This window comes from Phyllobates terribilis, unplaced genomic scaffold, assembly GCF_046119375.1.
Source record: "Phyllobates terribilis strain yellow unplaced genomic scaffold, ASM4611937v1 Scaffold_12__6_contigs__length_324123572, whole genome shotgun sequence".
NCBI classification, from domain to species: Eukaryota; Metazoa; Chordata; class Amphibia; order Anura; family Dendrobatidae; genus Phyllobates; species Phyllobates terribilis.
The window spans coordinates 198,685,676-198,709,770 of record NW_027362772.1 but is presented as its reverse complement, the minus strand read 5'-3'; positions in this window follow the sequence as shown (position 1 = coordinate 198,709,770).

The window sequence follows — 24,095 nt, the reverse complement described above, 5'->3', positions numbered from 1 at the left end:
ATGAAGCAGTAAACTTTGGAAAAATTACTATTTGTCTCATTCTCAATACTTTTGGCCATGACTGGACTGTACAGAGTGGGTCTAGGAGTAAAGATTCATTCAGCCACCAGGACCACACCGTCCAAACAGGACCAGAGGGGATTTTTAGAGAACAATACACTGGAGCGTGGTCAGACCAGAGGATGTTTCCTACGTCCATAGAAACTAACCAAGGTAGTGCCCCTTGTTGCAGGAGTATGTGTAACATGGGTACTTTAGATGCAGCGACACAGAAGCACAGAGCAGCCAATACAGGGTTAATAAACAGGGGAAGTTTATAATAACAGGGTCAATCTCCATGCAGGCAGTAACAGGGGAAAATATGGGGGAAAACAAGGGAAGTAGTAGGTAAAAGTCTTTAACTGACAGTTCACAATTTAACTAGATATAGCAGAGTTGAACCGGTTGTAAACGACAGTTTTTTACACTTACCTGACTCTTTTCTTCCACAAGGCAGTTGCCAGCTGATGCCGGTGTTGATTTCTTCAGGCTTCCCCGCCCAAACAAAGCTCCGTCTTCTGGCGGCAGCGGGCGGTCTCCGGTTTTACCCGCTGAGCCCCTAGTCCATAACACGGCACCTCACGTGCTCGGCTCCACAGACCCTGCGTCTCTTTTTCCTCTAGTCGGCTTGACTCCTCCGGTCCACTGCACTCGGCTCTTACTCCCAGTACTGGAGCCAGGAGCCTGGACCCTCTCACACTGCTCTCCTGACGATATGACATATATTAAAGAAACCAAAGGTGTGTTATACACAATGTATTTCTAATTATCTGAACAAAAGAAAATATAAAACGTTACTCATCTCGGTTAAGCTGCCTCCCCATAAAGACAGGAGGTCCATATTTCTCATTAGGTTAAGGGGTCCATATATCTCTATCTCGACGCGTTTCCCCGTGTGATAATTGTTTCGTCAGTAGAAGGAAAATGGAAAAAATGCTAGTCTGGTGTCCTTTGGTTTCTTTAATATATGTCATATCGTCAATGACATTTATGTTTAGGGTAAGGGTAACATTGCATTGTTTTGTGGTACTAATTATAGGGGTGGCTATACCCATGCGGTACTTATTGTAGCAAACTTTACATCCCTGAGGTTTATTCATTATAAAATGTCCTGGGGCTGATGTTATCCTGAGGAGACATGCATTATTGTGTATTTATGACTTTTATGTTTTCTATTGTATACACACAGTATTCCGATTCTGTCTTACTTATGGGGGAATTAAACAATGGGCCCTAAATGTGGGATAGCACCCTGAGTGTTACCAGGTCTGGGTTCGGTTCTTTAATTTAAGTATCGGGGTTATCAGCCCTTGTGTATATTGAACCGTAACAGACAGGCTTTATATATGGAACGTACCTCCTTTTGGGGTGTTTTGGCTACTGTGACCCATCTATATATTTCTCAGATAGGCTTGGGTCAAGTGTCCATCTAGAAGTGTTCTTTTGCTATAATATTTTGGTCATGTAGGACACTAGAGTTTGACCCCATTGTTAGCGTATAAAATTAGATTTGGATCACAGTCATATTTTCATGTAATTCAGTATTTGAGGTGAGGTTAGAATATTTCTATTAAAGATTATCTTTTAAAAGGGTTTTCTATGTTAAATACATTTTCTTTGTTCCCACAAGCCCCAGAACGGTTTTCTGTTGACACCTTCTTTGACAGTTTAGGACTAATATATGACGAATCCGGGAGGATCCAGGTCGCTGAGGTGAAGATCACGAACCTGGCACAAGGGGGTCGCACAGCTGAGGACTACTATACTGAGTTCCGGCAGTGGTCCACTGCAGTTCTGTGGAACGATGCAGCTCTCAGGTGTCAGCTCCACAAAGGTCTTTCTGAAACCATTAAGGAAGTCCTGGTCCTTCATGATGCTCCTTGTTCCCTGGCGGAGGCCATGACCCAGGTCAGTCGAATGGACCGTAGAATCCATGAGAGACGTAATGAAAAGCAGGCTGCCCGTTATATTTCCCTGGGGCAGGTCCATTTACCGGAGGTGGAGCCATTGGAGATTAGAGTTGCCAGTCTTCGTAGTGTGGAGAAAAGATTTAGACAAGATCTTGGACTCTGTCTGTACTGTGGTCTCTCTGGACATTTTCTGAAGAATTGCCCAACTCGTCCTCAGGCTAGCAAACCGTCAGGAGAACGTCTGAGTCTGGGTGGCGGCCAAGGAGACCACCCAAACTCCCAGTTACCTTTTTCTTCCACTGCTAAAGTACTGATAAATACTGTGTTATCCTTCGAGAACCAGGTGTTATCAACATTGGTGTTCATTGGCTGTGGGTCTGCTGCTAACTTTATTGATTCGGGACTGGTTCTGAAGTTAGGATTAGAGACAGTTAGTTTAGAAAGACCCATGCAAATCGTCGCCCTTGACAAGACACCATTATCCCGGAATTTGGTCAAAAAGGTAACGGTGGATTTCACGCTTCAAGTAGGAGCTCTCCACTCTGAATCCATCTCATGTTTTGTGTTGGATAATTTGCCTGCTGGGTTGGTACTGGGGCTTCCATGGTTGCAGATTCACAATCCTGTTATTGATTGATGTCAGAGGGAGATTGTTAAATGGAGCTCCAATTGTTGCAAGAAATGTCTAAAAACTGTACAAATATGCTCTGCTAGTCTAAAGGGTCTGCCGGGGTACCTGAAGGACTTTGGAGAGGTGTTCTCGGAAAAAGAGGTGGAGATATTACCTCCCCATCATCCTTATGATTGTGCTATTGATCTTATTCCTAGTGCCAAATTGCCTAAAGCTCACCTTTACAATTTGTCTGGGCCTGAACGGGCCGCCATGAAAGAATATGGTAACGAAAGTTATCCGTCCTTCATCCTCTCTGGTAGCTGCCGGATTTTTCTTCGTAAAAAAGAAAGAAGGGGGTCTTCGTCCTTGCCTCGATTTCCGAGAACTAAACAAAATCACAGTTAAAAATACCCACTTCCACTCATCCCCGACCTATATAATCAGCTTCTGGGGGCCAGGGTGTTCTCTAAACTTGATCTTAGAGGGGCTTACAATTTGATACGCATCCGGGAGGGTGATGAGTGGAAAACAGCGTTTTTAATGTCTGAGGGTCTGTTTGAAAACCTTGTCATGCCGTTTGGGTTATCCAATGCACCTGCTGTGTTTCAAAATTTTATGAATGATATTTTCTCTGATTGCATTGGAAGATATGTTGTGATTTACCTGGATGATATTCTAATTTTCTCTCCAGACTTGAATTCTCACCAGGAGTATGCCCGGGTTGTGTTACAAAGATTAAGGGAGAACTCCTTGTTTGCTAAATTAGAGAAATGTGTTTTTTCTGTTCAGGAAGTTTCATTCTTGGGGTTCATCTTGTCAGCAGAAGGGTTTAATATGGACCCTAGAAAGGTACAGGCCATAATTGACTGGGTTCAACCTCGTGATCTTAAGGTTTTGGAATGTTTTCTGGGATTCGCCAACTATTATAGGAAATTTATCAAGGGTTTTTCTCAGATTGATAAACCTCTTACTGATCTTACACGTAAGGGGGCAAATCTCAAGGTATGATCGCCAAGTGCTATCAGGGCTTTCGAAAAATTAAAAAAGTGTTTCATGTCTGCTCCCATTCTGATCCAACCTGATCTCCAAGAACCATTCATTGTAGAGGTGGATGCTTCAGAGTAGGGGTGGTTTTGTCACAGGGGCCCAAAATTCTGACTAACTTGCGTTTTTATCTGAAATATTTTTGCCAGCGGAAAGAAATTATGATGTTGGGAATCGTGAATTACTTGCTGTAAAATTAGCCTTTGAGGAATGGAGGCATTTTTTGGAGGGGGCGGTTCATCCAGTTACTGTGGTCACTGATCACAAGAATCTAGCTTACATTTAATCAGCTGAAAGGTTAACTCCTAGACAGGCCAGATGGTCTTTGTTTTTCTCAAGGTTTAATTTTTCAATTACATTCAGGCCGGGGAATAAGAATGTAAAAGCTGACGCATAATCTCGTTTTCTCAATTCAGTTTCTCCTCCAGAACCTCCATCCTCCATTATTCCTCAGGGTATTGTGGTTTCTATGGTAACCTCATAATTGGGGAGGAGATCTGTAAAACCCAGTCGTTGGCTCCTCCTGCTACTCCTGGATCTAAATTATTTGTGCCTGTGTACCTAAGATTGCGTGTGTTACAGTAATTTCATGATTTCATCTTGAGTGGTCATCCTGAGGTTACTGCTACACGGAAAGCCATTGTTAATAAAAAAAAAAAAAAACATGATTAACGCTAACACCACTGCATGAGGTTGCAGATGTGTGTCGCTGCTAAAGAAACCACTCCAAGGAACATAAGAGAATGGAGTTTTAAGGGTTCATTAAATAAATATCAACTTTATTAATTACATAGAGTTAATTAAAAAATACAAAAATGACAGCAGATGGCATGTGCAAGAAGACCAAGAAGAAATAGCAGCAAAGGCGCAGGTAAACTAGGCTATGCCGTTAAACTTGATGGGAGTTGTTGAAAATTGATAAACGGCTATGGGGAGAAAAAGTATATATATGTGAATCCAGAGAATGCTAAGAGGCTACACAGTCCGCATAACCTAGTGGTGAGACGAATGCTCAGGGCAAAAGAGCTCACAATTCCTCTGCAAAGAAAAAAATCTGGAACACTATATGGCCCAATGGCAAGTACCAAAGATCCCCAGTAAATGCTCAATAGTTTACCTTGAGATAGAAATTGCAACCTGTAAATAGTAAATAGGCAGGTGCCGCTTCCCGACGCGTGTTTCGCATGGAGCGTGTCCGGCTTTCTCAAGGGAAGGTGTTTTTAATGAATTCTATGTAATTAATAAAGTTGATATTTATTTAATGAACCCTTAAAACTCCATTCTCTTTGCGTTCTTACGGAAAGCCATTGCTAGACTTTTTTGGTGGTCGTCCATGCATAATGATATCAAAGATTTTGTATCTGCCTGTGAAGTCTGCGCACGGCGCTAAAGTCAGTCATAGCTGGCCGGCCGAGGAATTGGCTCCTCTGCCAATTCCAGAAAGACCATGGACTCATTTGTCCATGGATTTAATCCCGGATTTGCCTCTGTCTTGTGGGAAAACTGCTATCTGGGTGGCACTTGACCGTTTCAGCAAACAAGCCCATTTTGTTCCTTTGTCAGGATTACCTAATGCAGAAATGTGGCACCCCAGGGGTCTGGTTTCCACAGTAATGTAATGTTATGTCTGAGAGCAGGTGGGAGGTCCTTTGGTAAGGGATCCTGTGCATGCCACACCTCCTGCCTAGTCTTGGGAGGGGAAGAACTTCCCCTATATAAACCCGGGGCTGAAGCAGGGTTAGCAGTCAAGGAGAGTAGAGACAAGAAACAGCAGAAGCAATACTACTACGAGTCAGGGGCTGGCAGCTGCAGAGCTCGCCCTGACTGAGAAGCTTTCTTACCGCACCCGGCGTCCGAGGCTGTGGGGACTAACTCTTACCCAGCAGCAGAAGCCGACCGGCAGGGGATTTCAGGTCCTCAGGCCCAGAAACCCGAAGGCACGGTCACACGCGTGGGACCAGCACCGCCATCGTGGAGCGGAAGCCATTAGAAGGCCCCGAGTCACCGGCCATACGGGTGAGCACCACACGGTACACTCAGGGACGTGGGCTACTTATATCCGCTTCTAGCAAGGTAGCCAGAAGAGTACAGTCAGTTTGGGAGGCCTACAACTCCGCCTGGCCAGGGGAGATCCCATCTGCTCAAGGACTGACCAGGCCCCGTTCACTAGCAAGTACTCCGGGAGGGTCTATCGTTGTTACCAGTAAAGACCCTGAATTACACCGCACCGTCTCTGAGTGGTTCCTGCTACCCCCATCATCCACATCTGCTGCCCTGAGGCCATACCCCTCCCGTTGGGGGTTATACCATCTACGCTGCACCATCCATCCACCGGCCTCAGCGGACTGTCCTGCAGCGGCAGCTCCATAGCTGCATTCAACGGGTGGCGTAGTCGTCCTGCATCTACCGCTGTTACATCGCCGTTCAGTTTGACTCCCTGGGCACGGACCGGGTCACCGCCACGAGACTACAACCCTCAAAAGATCCGGCTCCGGGTAAGCTCCCGCGTGCGCAACGCAGCACGACACAGGCCCAGGGGCGCGTCAACTTTTGGCGTAGTCGGCAGGATTTCGTGCCCGCAACCACCGGGTACTGCGTGCCTGAAAAAGACTGTTCAAACTTACCAGTGGTGAAGATTCCCGCCATCCGGCGCCATCTTCTGCCTTCTTCCCGCCATCCGCGAAGTTTTCCCGCCATCCGGCGCCATCTTCTGCCTTCTTCCCGCCATCCGTGGAGTTTTCCCGCCGTTGGACGCCATCTTGAAGACGCCGCGCGGGAAGAAGAGGGGCGTGGACTCCGAAAGCGCGCGAGAACTGAAGCCCCGCCTCACGTCCGGACGTTGCGTAAGGTCCTGGAAGGAGCCCAGCAGACGCCGACGTCACAGGAGCGCGACAGAAGGTCCTCAACCCTGACGATCCACTGCGGAGCCGCGGCCTACGGAAGAGGATCATCGCAAGGTAGGCCACGGTCCACTAGGGGGGAGGAAGATGTCGGATACGGAGGAGAGCTTCACTGCCTCAACCCCCGCCAGCGCTACCGCTGCTGCAGTTATGCCCTTCACCATGCCCTATATCCCGGGAGCAGCTTGGCTACCCCAGTACTCAGGGGAGTCACATACCCTGCATGACTTTAGAGAAAAGCTGGATAGCCTCTTCCAGGTGTACCCCCTCACAGAAGAGCAAAAAGTGAGCATCCTGTTGGCCCAACTAACCGGGGCAGCCAAAAGGGAAGTAAAATCCTGGCCACCTGGGAGGAAGACTGTCGCAGGGATATTAACCCGGCTGAAGGACACCTTTGATACCCGCACCTCAGCCGAGATTAAGCTTAGATTCTACGGGTGCAAGCAGCGAGCGCATGAGAGTATAAGGGACTATGCACTAAACCTACAAGAGGCCCTGAGGGCCATTAAGCAGACCGACCCTGATGGAGTGGGAAACGAGGACAGGCTGTTGACCGAACAGTTTATAGAGGGACTGTATTGTAATACCCACCGAACCCAGTTGCGGGCAATGGCCTTACAGGATCCCCATCTGGGCTTTGCACAGTTCAAGGACAGAGCCATCCGGGTGCTCCGAGAACCGGCACCGGGTGGCATTGTGACCCACAAGCGCCCTGCTATCACTTACCACCAGGAGGCGGCGCCCTTGTCGGCAGGGCCTGTGGGAGCTGATGCGCAGGCTTTGGACAATGACCCGGCTCCAGACCTACACCATCAGGTCCAAGAGCTAGCTAAGAGCGTTGCTGCGCTAACCCGAACTGTGCAGTCTTTACAGGCTTCCACCCCAGGGAAGATCCAGCTGGCATCCGGACCGGAGGACATCCCGTGGCGTCGACCAAGGAGGACCCCACCGGCCAGAGGAAGACCCAGTGACCGATACAGCGAGGACGGACAACCCATCTGCCGCCGCTGCAATCAACCTGGACATATGGCAAGGTACTGTTCTTTAAACGGGCACAACCTGGGGTAGAGGGCCAACCCCCAGGAAAAAGATCACCAGGCCCATCGAACTGGCGCGACAGATATGTGGGAGGACGTCCAGTCTTGCCTGTGGTACTGGATGGCATTCCCATGAGTGCCCTACTGGACACCGGGTCACAGGTCACCACCATCCCGTACGTGCTCTTTAAGCAGTACTGGAATGGCTCGGATATTACCCGCTACCCTGACGACGACTTGAGTATCATCGCCAGCAATGGCCAGCCCGTGCCACAGATCGGATTTAAAGAGGTGACCATTAAAATCGGTAGAGTCGAACTGGTAGCACAGGGACTGATCATTGTAGATATTGACAAACATGAGAGTCACCCAAAAATAACTCTAGGAACTAATGTAATTGAAAATTGTCTTGCAGAGGTGATTTTCCTTTTACAGCAGGTTGCCAAGAACGCCAGCTCCGGCGAGCAGCGGGTGCTCCAGAAAGAGATCCGGGCACTGATGCGACGGCAACAGGTGGAACTCTCCGGCGGTGAGATTGGTAGCGTAAGAATGTGTGACCCTTTTCCTATTGCCATGCCCCCAAAAAGTGAAATGATGATTTGGTGCCGGGCAGCTATTGGTCTGAGAGGTAGAGATTACCAGGCAATGGTAGAACCAGTTTACTCGGACAGTAGGCCCACCATTTTGACAGCACGTGGGGTGGTTGATGTACGCCATGGGAGGGTGCCCATTCGCATAATAAATATCGGGGAGAGGGAAGTGTACCTGCCCCGGTATGCCACGCTAGCCAAATTATATACCATTAACCAAAATTCTATACAATCTGTGGAACCCTTGCCTCCATCTCACCCGGAGGAAGGTAACGGCTCTAAGAAAAACATGGAGGACTGGTGTCAGCAACTACATCTGGGTACTGACTCCACTCCCGCACACCAGAAACAAGGAGTCTATCGGGTGGTTCAGGAGTACGAGAGAGTGTTCAGTAAACACCCGTTAGACTTCGGGCGAGTCAAGGGGGTAGAACACCACATCCCCACGGGAGACCATCCTCCTATAAAAGAGAGGTATCGATCCGTACCCCCTGCCCACTACCAACACGCCAAGGGGATGCTTAGAGACATGAAGGAGGCTGGGGTGATCAGGGATAGCTGTAGCCCCTGGGCAGCTCCACTAGTCTTAGTCCGAAAGAAAGACAACACCATGAGGATGTGTGTAGATTACCGGAAAATCAATCGTATCACACACAAGGATGCGTACCCCTTACCAAGGATAGAGGAGTCATTGGCTGCTTTAAGATCTGCTAACTTCTTCTCTACCTTGGATCTCACTAGCGGGTACTGGCAGGTTCCTGTAGCAGAGGCGGACCGGGAGAAGACCGCATTCACCACCCCGATGGGACTTAGCGAGTTCACCTGCATGCCGTTCGGACTCTGCAACGCACCGGGAACCTTCCAACGACTAATGGAGTGTTGTCTGGGCCACAGAAACTTCGAGACGGTCCTGTTGTACCTGGACGATGTCATCGTATATTCCAAGACGTATGAGGACCACCTGAAACACCTGGCGGAAGTGTTCGAAGCTCTGGCAAGTTACGGCCTAAAGGTGAAACCCTCCAAGTGTCACCTCCTGAAACCAAAGGTGCAGTACCTGGGACACGTGGTGAGCGCTGACGGAGTGGCTCCCGACCCTGATAAGATCACCGCAATTAAGGAATGGCCAAGCCCCTCCAGCGTAAAAGAAGTGCGGCAGTTCCTCGGGTTGGTAGGCTACTACCGAAGGTTTATTCCCGGTTTCACCAAAAAGGCAGCACCTATGCAGGACCTCCTGATAGGCCAGTCCCGGAAGGCCAAGAACCAGAAGCCGCCCTTCAAATGGGAGGAGCTGGAAGAAGAGTCCTTACGCCAGCTGAAGATGGCCCTCACGGGGGACGAAATCCTGGCGTACCCGGATTATAGCCAGCCCTTTATCCTCTACACCGACGCCAGTAACATCGGGCTAGGAGCCGTACTGTCCCAGATCCAGCAGGGGAAGGAACGAGTAATCGCCTACGCCAGCCGAAAACTGCGACCCACCGAAAGGAACCCCGAGAATTACAGCTCAGTTAAGCTAGAGTTCCTGGCCGTAGTATGGGCAGTCACCGAGCGCTTTAAGCATTACCTCGCTTCTTCCCGGTTCACCGTGTACACGGATAACAACCCGTTGACACACCTGGATACGGCAAGACTCGGTGCCCTGGAGCAGAGGTGGATGGCCCGTCTGTCCAACTACGAGTTCACAATCAAATACCGGGCAGGACGCTCCAATACCAACGCGGACGCCCTGTCCAGGATGCCCAACCTGCCGGACGGAGGAGAAGATCCGGAGGGACTAGAAGAAGTTGAACTCCCTGCGTTCCACCGTCATGGGACTATCCAGTATTCCCACCGGGTAAGGAGTAAGCAGGCTGCTACGTTGAACCCCTTACCCCACTACAACTGGGCGGAAACGCAAGACAGCGACCCCGCCGTCCGACTGGTGAAGGAGATGCTGACTCGGCCGGAGGCTCGCCTTGAACCAGACGCTCCGGAGGAAGCCAAACAACTATGGGCAGAGAAGAGTCGACTGTTCCTTTACAAAGGGAAGTTGTGCCGCAGAATGGTTAACTCCCGGACGCATGAATTACTCTGGCAAGTAGTGGTGCCACGAAGAGACGCAGCCATGGTGATGGAGGCATACCACGACGGAGCTGGACACTTCGGGTGGAAGAAGCTGGAGTTCCTGCTGCGCGAGCGGTTCCACTGGGTAGGCATGAGGGGAACCATCGAGAAGTGGTGCAGAGACTGTGGCCCGTGCAACCTGAGAAGGAAGGACCGTGCCAGCCAGAAGACTCCCCTGCAGTCCATCGTCACCCGGCAACCGTTGGAACTGGTAGCCTTGGATCATGTAAAACTGACCCCAAGCAGAAGTGGCTACGTCTACGCGTTAACCATCGTGGATCATTACTCCCGGTTTCTGGTTGTCGTCCCAGTCAAGGACTTAACGGCTCAAACAGCAGCTAGAGCCTTCCAGCAGCACTTTTGCCGTCCACACGGGTACCCGGACCAAGTGCTGACGGACCAGGGACCTGCCTTTGAAGCGGAGGTCTTCCAGGAATTCTGCAATCTGTATGGCTGCCGGAAGATAAGGACAACACCCTACCATCCGCAAACTAATGGACTTTGTGAGAAAATGAACCAGGTGGTAATGGATCTTCTAAAAACGTTGCCCCTGGAAGAACGCAGTCTGTGGCCTGAGAAGTTGCCCGATCTGGTGGACCTATACAACCACATCCCGGTAGGTTCCACCAACTGTACCCCGGCTTACCTAATGAGGGCAAGACCTGGTAAGTTACCTGTTGACCTGGAAATGGGAGTCCTGACACCCGAGGACACTTCACCAGAAACAGACTGGGACACAGAGAGGCAGCAGCAGTACCGGAGAGTACAGGAGAGCGTGGAGCGAAGTCTCTGTCAGGCTAGGGAAAGACAAGAGAAAACTTACAACCAGTATGCTCCCGCTGTTCCCCTGGTACCCGGAGAGCAGGTCTTGAAGAGGAAGAGACGGCTCCACAAGTTGGACGACCAGTGGGAGAAGGACCCGTACACCGTACTGCCCTCAAGCCACGAGAACCCGAAGGTTTGTACCATCAGTAAAGACGGAGGGGAAACCACAGCCATTGTATCCCGGGACCACCTGAAGAAGTGTCCCGAACAACTGAGGAACCCTGAAGAGGAACAAGATGACCATCGACCCGTAGAGGAAAGGGAAGATATGGTTAGTACTGTGCTCGGGGACTTCCCTCGGTCTTGGACTCAAGTCAATGGTGCAGTTGTGGTACCCGTACTCACCTTCCTCCAACCAGCATCCCAAGCACCTACGGAGCAACAGGTAGAGCTGGAAGAACAGCCGGTCCAGGAGGCAGAAGACTCCACACAAGCAGAACAGGAGGATCAACCCTCTGCTTATAGTGAGCCTGCCGTACCCCTAGTGAGACAAAGAGCCGGTAGACAGCTGCCCAGTTTACCCTTGACAGCTCCTACACCCTGTAGTTCAGGGCCAGACAGTCAGCTCCGTAGGTGCACTAGGGCCACTAGAGGCCAGTTACCCGCACGCTGGAGGATTTAAAGTGTATAAATTGTTTTATTTATGTTTACCTGTGTATTGTTGCTTGTGTATAATTTTGTGTTTCCAGTTATTTTTAGGAATCCTTGGTGGATTTACCGGGAATCCTTGTACATAGTTGGAGCGTAACCCAGGATGGACTAGAGACTGTTAAGGACTCGGGGTAGGACAGACCCCTACCTGGTTACGTCTCCCTGTTTTGGTGAAATGGACACCTTGCTTTCTTCAAAGACTGCACCCGGTTACGGACATGCCGTGACCACCTTTATGTGTTTCTTATTGTATTGTTATTGTTATATCTTGTTATGTTTTTCTAAAATGTGTTTAGTCCCGGAGTACTAAATTTTACTAGGGGGGAATGTGGCACCCCAGGGGTCTGGTTTCCACAGTAATGTAATGTTATGTCTGAGAGCAGGTGGGAGGTCCTTTGGTCAGGGATCCTGTGCATGCCACACCTCCTGCCTAGTCTTGGGAGGGGAAGAACTTCCCCTATATAAACCCGGGGCTGAAGCAGGGTTAGCAGTCAAGGAGAGTAGAGACAAGAAACAGCAGAAGCAATACTACTACGAGTCAGGGGCTGGCAGCTGCAGAGCTCGCCCTGACTGAGAAGCTTTCTTACCGCACCCGGCGTCCGAGGCTGTGGGGACTAACTCTTACCCAGCAGCAGAAGCCGACCGGCAGGGGATTTCAGGTCCTCAGGCCCAGAAACCCGAAGGCACGGTCACACGCGTGGGACCAGCACCGCCATCGTGGAGCGGAAGCCATTAGAAGGCCCCGAGTCACCGGCCATACGGGTGAGCACCACACGGTACACTCAGGGACGTGGGCTACTTATATCCGCTTCTAGCAAGGTAGCCAGAAGAGTACAGTCAGTTTGGGAGGCCTACAACTCCGCCTGGCCAGGGGAGATCCCATCTGCTCAAGGACTGACCAGGCCCCGTTCACTAGCAAGTACTCCGGGAGGGTCTATCGTTGTTACCAGTAAAGACCCTGAATTACACCGCACCGTCTCTGAGTGGTTCCTGCTACCCCCATCATCCACATCTGCTGCCCTGAGGCCATACCCCTCCCGTTGGGGGTTATACCATCTACGCTGCACCATCCATCCACCGGCCTCAGCGGACTGTCCTGCAGCGGCAGCTCCATAGCTGCATTCAACGGGTGGCGTAGTCGTCCTGCATCTACCGCTGTTACATCGCCGTTCAGTTTGACTCCCTGGGCACCGACCGGGTCACCGCCACGAGACTACAACCCTCAAGAGATCCGGCTCCGGGTAAGCTCCCGCGTGCGCAACGCAGCGCGACACAGGCCCAGGGGCGCGTCAGAAACACTCTCCACATGGTTTATTTCTCGTATTGTAAGGTTACATGGAATCCCTCTTAACATTGTGTTGGATAGGGGAGTACAATTTATCTCTAAATTCTGGAGAGCTTTTTGTAGTAAACTCGGGACTAACTTGTCATTTTCATCTGCTTACCACCCTGACAACAATGGTCAGACTGAGAGGACAAATCAATCTTTAGAACAAATTTTAAGGTGCTTTGGGGCGTCTCAGCAGGACGACTTGGTCTTCGTTTTTACCTCTTGCTGAGTTTGCATTTAACAAGTGAGTGAATCAGTCTACTAGAAGCTCACTGTTTGTCTGTAATTATAGTTTTCATCCCCACTTTGGTGAATTTTCTAGGATTAGTTCTGAATGTCCTGGGGTGGAAGTTGCCGTACAAAGACTTGGGGATGTCTGAAAGGAGGTTCAAAAGAATATTGGGACTGCTCAGACTCGCCAAAAACAGAAGGTCGATAGAAGACGTTCAGCGGGTTCTGTTTTTAGGATCGGGGATAAGGTTTGGTTATCGTCCAGGAACATTAAACTTAAAGTGCCATCGGCAAAGTTGCGTCCAAAGTTTATTGGTCCATATGAGATCCTAGAGGTGGTCAATCCAGTGGCATTCAGATTAAAGCTCCCCCCCATCCCTTCACATCCCTAAAGTCTTCCATATAACCCTGTTAAAGGAGTTTATCCCTTCGGTATTGTCTCCCTGATCCCCGCCCCCTCCAGTTTCAGTCGACGGTGACTTGGAGTATAAGGTTCAGAGAGTTGTGGATTCTTGCAAGGTCCGTAATTCCATTCAATACCTCATCCACTGGAGGAGATACAGACAAGAGGAGAGATCCTGGGTCCCTGCTCAAGATGTGAAGGCTGATCGGTTAGTTAGGGCCTTCCATCTAAAGTTTCCTGGGAAGCCTGGGGGTCCGGTGACCCCCCTTAGAAGAAGGGGTACTGTCACGGTTCCACCCCTCAGTGTGTCTAAGATGCAGTTACTGACAGCTCAGCCGTCCAATCTTGTGCGGGGGCGTGCTGGAGCTGTTAGTGTGTTGCTTGACAGCTTGGCTGTCTAATCTGGGATTGGGAAGTGCTGGCGTACTTTGATTGACAGCTCGACCATCCAATCTGGTACAGGGGAATGCTGAAGCTGTCAGTGTGTAGATAGACAGCTCAGCTGTCCAATCTGGGATTCGGAGGCGCTGGCTGTTCCCAGGTGTTCATTATTCCAGGTGATTGCCAGGCTACTTAACTGAGCTGTCTCTCCCAGACCTCTGCCAGACTTACATTCAGATGGGCATTAGAATTCAAGATTAATTTGACATCTCTCCTTAACAGCAGGTGATTATGATCGCAACCATTTTGAGGGACTTTTACTTTTTCTATGAACAATGTCCACACTTGAAGTTCCCTTTTGGGATACTTCTTTCTAACCAATTTTTATCCACATCTTTCTCTATTCTGTTTGTTACCAATTGATCTCCCAAATTGGTGTACCTTTTATAAGAAAAAGGAGTTTTTTTTCATTGCCCTTTCCTGCAGATCCTTGTCTGTCTCCAACATGTGCCAGTTCCTTCTGATGGCCAACTGCACTACTCTATCCATGCAGGTATGTCTGAAAGTAAAGGTAAATCTATCCATTTACTTTTTATTTTTCCTGCTTTTCAGCAGACTTTTTTTGTGGGATTCTAGATACCTTTTTAAATGCCTCATCTAACAAATCAGGATAACCTCGATCCAAAAAATTTGTTTTAAGCTAATTTGCTTGTTTTTTAAAACTTGCATCACAATTATTAATTTTACTCAACCTCATCAACTGACTGTATGGCAAACTCTTTTTTGTATGAAAAGGGTGAGCAATGGCGTAATGCAACTACGAACTTCAAGTGTGAACATTGTCATATTGTCATTTACATCTAACTGGCATTTTCTTTCAATTGGGAGGAATAAGATGTGTTAATGATTTCATCATATGCAAGACAAATAGTGGTGTATGCCTTGTTTTGCTCATGCAGGTATTTTTATATTGGAAAAACTATCAGATCTTTGTGTGTCAGGTTCAGTGAGCACTATCGTTCTGTAACAACGGGAAAGGGGTCCCCACGTTTAATAAAACACATGAGAGATGAGCATAATAGTGATCCTAATATGCTGCGGTTTGCAGGGTTAGAAAAATGAAAAGTCCCTCAAAATGGTGGAGATCATAATCGCCTGCTGTTAAGGAGAGAAGCCAAATTAATCTTGAATTCTAATGCCCAGGGCTGCTGGGCTTAAATGATAAACTAGACATGTCCGTGTTTTTGTAATTGTATTTTATTATACCGTTTTAATGTTATGCACTCAGTATATTGTATGCACATTGATGACGGTAATTATGCAGGTGTGCAAGTGTGTGCACCACTGATTAGTGGCTACTTAATCCGAAGGTGTCGGGCTGCCTGCTATACTGGACCCGTGGAAGCGCTGCTCGTGCGCGAAACGGCCGTCGTCCTTCTTTCACCCCCGCACCCTTGAACCAGCCGCAACGTCTGTACGCTGGATCTGAAATAAAAGGATCTTTTATTGGCATCCATTGGTGAGTGCTGTCTTTTTCATACTTCCTTTCCATACATTGGAGTCCGCCATTGGAAGGATTCAGGATTTTTCTCTAAATTATTTCTTGGAAGCACCTTAATGGAGATTGTCCACTCGTGATGGGCCCCATCATTGCACAGGGATCGGGGAGGGGGGGTAGGAAAGAAGAAACATAAACATCAGAACAATAACATAAAAGCAGTAGTACAGCTACTGCCACGTTAACTAAGAGAACGAAATTAACATTTAGGAACTTAGAAAACACTAACATGTGCGACATAGGCTCCCACCCTATTGGGGGGGGGATTGGGAACCATGGTAGAGGTGCAGCTCCGATGAAAAACATAGAATACAAATTACATCATAAAGTCAACATAAGGCATGGAGTTTACTTGTGCTGCGCTCAGAGTCCAAGAGGAGGGCAGGTTGGCATGCTGCTAATGGCAGGACACAGATTAAGTCTCTGTGGACAAAATGGCAATCAAACATAACATAACACTAGTGTCATGTATATCTCACAAGGATCTAGTCAGTCAGCGTCCCAAGGTCTTTGTGGCAGAGGTTGGCTTCTTCTTCGGTTACCATGAGGAATATCGCATGGAGGGAGGCCTTTTCGGGCTGCAGTAGTTGTCAGGGAGGTTGATGATCATGATCCCATAGGACCAAGGGACAGAGTCGGCCAGGCGGGAAGGGATGTATTAGGTAGGTCCAGGGCCTGCAAAAGTGATGGTAGGTCCTCCTGAGAGCGTAGAGTATGGGTTCTGGAACCTCTTTGCACGTTCAGGGAAAATGGGAAACCCCAGCGGAAAGGAATATCTTTAGATTTTAGCACATCCAGGATCGGTTTCAGGGCTGCTCGTTGCGCCAGAGTATGGCGAGAAAGGTCTTGTAGGATGCGGATCGGGGTATTGTTATATTTAATCAATTTTTTTCTTCCTTGCCGCCTGGAGAATTTGATCTTTAATGGAGTAGAAATGTACTCTGCATATTATGTCCCTGGGTCACCGGTCATCAGGGTCCACAGGATGCAGCGCCCGATGAGCCCTGTCAAGTTCTATAGTTGGGACATAAATATTTTTAAAGCGGGTGAATATGTAATGCTCCAAAGTTGTTGTGTATGTGCCTTTAAGATGTACAGGTGCATCTCACTAAATTAAAATATAATCAAAAAGTTAATTTATTTAAGTTTTTCAATACAAAAAGTGAGTCATTACAAACAGAGTAATCTATTTCAAGTGTTTATTTCTGTTAATGTTGATGATTATGGATTACAGACAATGAAAACACAAAAGTCATTATCTCAGTAAATTAGAATACTTTATAACAACAGCTTGAAAAATATTTTTAAAATCTGAAATGTTTTCCATTTTGATGCTGATACAGGGCAACTCTCAGTCCAACTTGAGAAGCGTCACAATGAAGAAAAAATGGTAAGTTGAAATCAAGATATCCCAAGATGGGTGGTTTTACCAGGTAGTCTACTATTTCTTCCAATACCTCCAGGAGGAGGTATAGTGGAGCAGCAATCCTGGAGAAGTTCCGAACGTAAGTACGATAGTAGGAGAGGAATCCTAATATCTGCCTCAACTCCCCGACAGTGGAGGGCCACTTGACTCTTAAGGCCAGTACTGGAGCGATTTCTGCTTGGTCCATGGTATATCCTTCTCCGGACACAATTTTCCCTAGAAATCGGACTTGCCTTTTGAACAGTTCACACTTCTTTGGGGTCAACTTAACTCCGTGTTGTTGATACTGCTGTAATACGGTCCTCATGTGTTCAACATGCTCCACATTTTTGCTGTGTACCACATTGTCATCCAAGTACGGCTGGCAGATATCGTCCCTCAATCCCCCATGTCTCCATGCTCCTCTGGAATTCTGCTGGAGCTGAACTGAGCCCAAACGGTATGTGGGTCCACTCGTATAACCCCCACGGTGTGATGAATGCTGTCAAGGGTCTACTGGACTCTTCAACAAACCCTTGATGGTATGCTTTACCCTGATCGAGGACAGAGAACCAGGTGCTTGCTGATAGGCTATCCAGCATATCTTGAATCTTTGGTATCGGGTGCCAATTAGGTACTGACTTTTGGTTTAGTTCCCGGTAATCACAGCAGAGTCTTAACGTACCGTCCTTCTTCCTAACACAAACAACAGGAGAGGAATAAGACGACTTCGACTTTTGGACCCAACCTCTGTTGATTAGGTCTTGTAAATACTCTTTCACTTCACGGTGTAATGGTTTCGGCACAGACATGTAACTTCGGGTTAATGGGGTCATGTCATTCAAATTGATTTTCAATTGCAATGACGGGATACAGCCTATATCAGAGTCATCTTTGGAGAATGCATGACACTCTTCTCTCAGCATCTGTTTTGCTACCGCTCGATCTTCAACACACAAGTGTTCCAGGGGTATTGGGGGATCCCAGGACCCCGAGGTGGGTCGTGCAATTTCCTCCCATGGTCAACCCCTGTTCCTTGGTGGGGAGACTGAATTCAGAGTAGACCACTGGGCTGGTCTCACACTGGCTGGATATACCGGTTTAACGGTTTCGATGTGACCTAACACAGTCTTTGGATCAAGTCTAATTTTGTGTTTCATAGTATTCATCACCGGTACTGTCACTCGAGCAAACCCACCAGTAGGAATTGTAAACACAGTCTCAACTTGAACTAGGCCTTCTGGAAGTTTTGAGGAGTTTTTTTGAATGAACAGTCTTTTTTTGACTTTTCTTCCCGGTTCTACCCGGACTCCACACCTCACCCCCACCATTTGGCTTGCAGGATGATAGTTGGGCACCAGCCTACCTTGACTTCTTTTAGGTCCATTGTATTCTGTGCTTTCCTTACTCTATGAATCATATTTTCCGCCATGGCGTTGGGTATGGCAAGCGTTGTGGCAATTGCATCCACCACCAGCGTCCCTGACTTGTGTTTCGTGATGACCTCACTGATTACATTATAACCCTAGGATCCTCTGCCACGTTCTGATCACTGGTCATGAGAAAAGGTACCAAAAGCTCAATGGTGTTGCTGTTTTTCGTGGCCCTCAGTTGGAAAGTCACTTCCACCCAGCCTATGAAAGGGATTTCGTTCTGGTTGACAGCTTTGCTGTGAAGTTCCACTGGTCCTAAGAGTTCTTTTACCGACCGAAGGCAGGTATGTGGCAGGTAGAGCCTTCTCCATTTTTCATTTAAAAGGCTTGCTTGGGCTCCTGTGTCCCACAGTGCTTTTACCAGGAGGCCATTTGGCTGGCACTGTATAAAGCACCTTTCACCGATTAGGCTGATGAGGCTATCTTTACTGACCGAGGAATCCTCCTCCCAGGAGTACATCATTTGACCTCCGCACTGGGCATTAAGTAACTGATGCCCCTGTCTGTCTTGCAGCTGTTGTAAACGGGAACACACTTGGGGATAGTACTGACGCAGCTGTTTTTTCCTCATGTGCCATTCTGGGGTTTGATGAGATTTGGATTTGTTTCTGTGGCCTCCTCCATGTCGCAGTTACCAGACGCCCCGCACTGGCAACCTCCTGTCTTTTAACCCAAACGACCGCGACCATTGGCACTCCTTGGCATAATTTCCTTCCTCATCACAACTCAGATAGTGGACACATACTGTCTCTGATTTGATGAATGGCAAGCTTCACAAGTCGGGTATCTTCTGTTTTGGAACCCACTCCTGGGTCTGAGGGATACAGGTTCTGGCCTGGAACGAATCAACTTTTTCATCTCAATCAACTCGGCTTACAGTTCTCCTATTACTTCCTCCCAGTCAGCGCTGGCGGTCCTCTCTTTTGTTGGTGATTTAAGGTTCCCTCTCGGAGGTGGCACTGGAGGGTCTCCATGATGATCTTCGGACTGGCCACCGAGGGTCTCCAACTTCAGCTGACTCATTTTGGTGATTTTAGGAGCAGAGCCTTTCTTTAACTTCTGTTCGCTCTCTGACTCCAAACTAGCTGCCTCATTCATTTTTTCAATTAGGACTTCGTGCAGAATGCCAGGATCTTATAGATACTGTTTCAGCTGCAACTTGATGTATTTGCTGATTAACACAGTTCCCAATGATCTCAAGAACTTCTTCTGGACTAGTCCAGCATCAAACCTCTCCGCTTCTACATCTCTGGATGCAAACAACAGTCTATCCTTCAGTTCAATTGCTCTGAACAAGAAACTTTGGGGTGATTTTCCTGTGAGATGTTATTGAGTCGCTGGAAGGACTGGAAGGAATCGTGTCGCAAGGATCATCTCCCTCATCAAACCCCCCCTCCTCCATCTCCATGCAGGATAAAGAATGCTGTGCACTATTGTGTCCTTGTGAAGGAAATACCTGTGGTTGTGTAAGCATAGAAGTGTGCTGCGAAGAGATCTAATCTGTGCTGAATTATGCTACTGAAGAGACTGACTTTACTGTGCCTGCTTTAATAGACTGTACTGTGGTGAAGCCTGTTGCTTCAAAGAGTTAAATGGTACTGGCCGTACTTGATTAAACTCCATTGTTCAACTGTTTATGAAGACTCTTGTCAGATGTGTCTGGTCAGCAATTGAATCTATCGTGTGCCTGAAAGAATTTGCAGCCTATGGTCACCCTGAGTAACGGTTCCCCCAGGATTCCAACGAATTCATGAAACCCTTCTCGCTTTTTCTGAACCTAGCGGCGTGCTTGTAATATTGGTGGCCCGTACGGGGAGTCCTGAGCGGAAATTAGCGTGTAGAGGGAGAAGAGGAAAAGTGTCTGGAAACACACAGCAGCACAGCACCTCAATACAACTCTGCTACACCAGTTAAAGGGGAACAGCCCTAAAGAAAACTCACTAGCAGCAATGGATGTGGAAATACAAATGGACAGAATTAGTGAGCTGCTTCTTCAGTTAACCTGTGAAGAATTGAGAACAGTAGCAGAACATATAAAGATGTCAGAAGAACAGCACACAAAGCACACAACTGCAGGCAACTGTTAGCTGCCATTAATGCAAAAATGGATGAGCTGGGGGAGAAAGACGCTGAAGACGTCATAGGGAGCTAACATACTTTCTAACCGGGTTGAAGTCGGAGGATGAAGGGGTGGCATCAATTACCAAAAGCGGGAATCTCCGTCCGCAGACAGAACTACAGGAATTGAAAGAACAATTCAAAGCTCTAACAACAACCCTGCAGGAATCGACCAAAACCTCTAAACGGGTGACAGACTCAGACTGAATCGTTAACCTGCTCAGGTTAGAGAAATCGGGAAGACAGTCCTCTCTAATACTGCAAATCACCATAAGGAAAGAATTCTAGATCCTAAGACAGATTGGAGAGTGTGAACAGAAAGAGAGACAGTCTTATATGAACTTGTTGCACCAGATCGATGCAGGCTTACAGAAAGGCTACCAGCCAGATCAGATCCTTGAGAGGGTGGTGAAAGCGATCAACCATGGACTGAACCTCTGTAGTATGCTAGAAATGAAGCGTCAATTGACCTTGCCACAGCTGAAAATGATTTTAAAGGGCACTATAAAGAAGACAGTACTTCAGAACAACCACACGTTTTTCCTTCACAAGGACACAATAGTGCACAGCATTCTTTACCCTGCACGGAGATGGAGGAGGGGGGGTTTGATGAGAGAGATGATCCCTGTGCCACGATTCCTTCCAGTCCTTATCTTTCTGCCCGATAATACTCCACACTGTTAGCTCAGGGAGTCTATCTGACCTGCCCTCCTAATCTGAATTCTGTTCACCTGCCTTCTGTGAGATACAGATTATACACCACCTTTCTCTTTGTCTCCAGCCAGACTAATAAACAAGTTCCCCACAATCCCCCTGGGGCTCTGCTAAACACTCCCTGTCTCCTGTGACTGTGTTAACCCCTCTAGTTGCTGGATGCTTCTGAATCACAACACTTCCAGTCTCTTGTGAGTGTGTTAACACTTATAGTAGCTGGATGCTTTTGAAGCAACAGCACTACTTCTGCATGTCACATGTACTTGTGTATTTGTGGAACATGTAAAATTATCAACAGCCTCTCTGGCCTCCTTGTTTACTGGACTATTTGGAGTGCACCACATTACATTCCACTACCAGGAAGCAGAGGTTAATTAAATGCACCCTGGCATCACAAACTTTCTTTATTTTTTTTGTCACTACTATGGCAGAGTGGTAACTTCCGCACCCCATATGGCATAGTGCATGACACATGTATAAATGAAACCAGATTTTACAGAGTAATAAATTAATCATTTTATCAGCAATTCAAATATGAATGAGAGCCTTTCTCTTAAGAGTTTACAAACTATGAGAAAATAGGTAAAAGTGCAGGCAGGGTAAGCACCTGCATAGGGCACTACCTCCTGTCTCCTCAAGGGGGGCACACTTTAGGGAAAAAAACTGACTTTGCTAAATTCCTGCGGCCCCCCGGCACCTTCCTCCGGCTTCAGACATTGAGCATACTGACATACGGGGTGCGGGCACTCAGGTGAGTAGTGTCAGTGAGTCATCGACATCGCTCAGCCCTCTCTCTGCCTGTACTCCGGCCATCGCTCCCTCCCTAAACTCAGACCCCAAAGACACAAACACAATTGATGTGAGCGCCACCCGGGATAGGAGCAGAGGAGCTGTAATCAGGGAACTCCATAAGAACACAGGCTTCTTCCGGCCTGTGCCCTGTTGGAGGCGGCGCACGCAGGGGACGTCGGATGGTGCAATGACGTCACTGCATCACTCTGTCCAGTGCCCACTGCCAGGCTGGGAACAGGCTGCCATTACTGCACTAGACTGTCCCCTCAATAACAGTAGTACTGATTAGGAAATTGCTGTGCACCATGTCTCCCTATTCTGACATCACCAGAGGTAGTCGGGACCAGAGGAGGGGAACGGGGTGACAAAGTGTCTGCACAGGAAGAGGAAGCAGCCAATCATAGTCTGCTGTAGTGATGGGCATTTCGGCTCTCTTTGGCTATCTGGCTCGCTTTGCTCCGCTCACCAAATAGAGCCGTTTCTTTTGGATTCCAAACGGATCACTATTTAATATGTGTTCACCTGCAGTCTGATGACGTCGAAACTCTGCCCACTTACAGCCAGCCATTAACAGACCATTTCCGGGAGCACGTGAGCAGGGTTTCATTTTCCTCAGCATCCGAACATGTTGATTTTACCCCCAGTGAGAGCGATTCAGAGACTGCAATCATCTCTCAGTGGGGTGCAGGCTTCTGTCGTTCACAGCAGGGAGGTGGCTCTTTGTCTCCTTTTGTTCGCGAATTACCCCTCACTATTCTGCTGTGCTGGGATGGGGCAGGTGGAGAAGGCTCTGCTGCAGCATAGTATATATAATAGTATAATAGTATGTGTATATAGTGTATGTAATAGTGTGCAGTATCTAATATATAGTGTAATAGTGTACAGTATACAGTATGTGTTTTCTTGTAAGTAAATGAGTGCGTATGGATATTCTGCATATGATCCATCTGCATGTAATAGCGTATGTGTAGTATATAGTGTATATAATATACATTATACAGTGTATGTTTTCCTGCTCATCAATAAGTGCATGCACCTATACTACATATGATTCTAGTGTATGTGTGATCAGGTCTGAATTCACAATTGACCCTACCTGGCAGATTCCTATTGGACCTCTGCTGTAATAGACCACCCCTGATAAATAATCCTCAGCCTATATTTGTCACGTAAGCACGGTGTGAAGTGTAAGCATCCCTTGAGTAACTGGGGGTCCTGTAAAGTGCTGTAATGTGTTGGGCTCCTATAAGGTTACGGGGTGTAGGCGCAGTGCTGGTATACGTGATGCTGTCAGTGCAAAGTGAATGTAGACCGGCCATAGCTGCAGATGAGCACTTATGCCCAGCATAAAATGTATATGTTTATGTTGATCAATTATCGCCCTCTCTGAGCCTTGTCTTTACTAACGTAACTCATCCATAATGTGTGAGCAGACGTCAAATACCTGTATATGTGAGAGAGCATTTTACAATAGCAGCAAAATAAATGAAGCTTCTAACATGTCATTCACCCTGTTTTCTCTTTCATTGCATTATTGAGCCATTTTTTTAAAAACCGCAGCGTGTCAATTCTTGCAGTGTTTTTGCTGCATTTTTTACCTTTTCAAATGAGTGCATAAGAAATGCACATAATGTGTGCAGCATTTTTCCTGTCAACACTAGCAGGAAAATAGACCTCGCAGACCTCGCAGTCGTGACAGCGGTTATTTCACTATACATAGGTTTAGTGATGAGTCTGGGTTTAGGGTCCGCCCTGAACTTTGGTACTTTAAAATGGCTGTAAAATGGTCGTAGTAGGGACTAGGGGGCTGAAAAAGGAAGCACAATGGGGGTAAGAGCAGGACATTTGCCCTGCAAACAAATATGGATAGGGATATTACCTAAAATTACATAGAATAAAAAAAATATAAAAGTGATACAAGTGGAGGAGAGGAGCAGTGTGTAGTTTACTGTATTGGTTAATAAATAAATTAAAAAAACGGCATTGGGTCCACCTTATTTTTAATAACCAGCCAA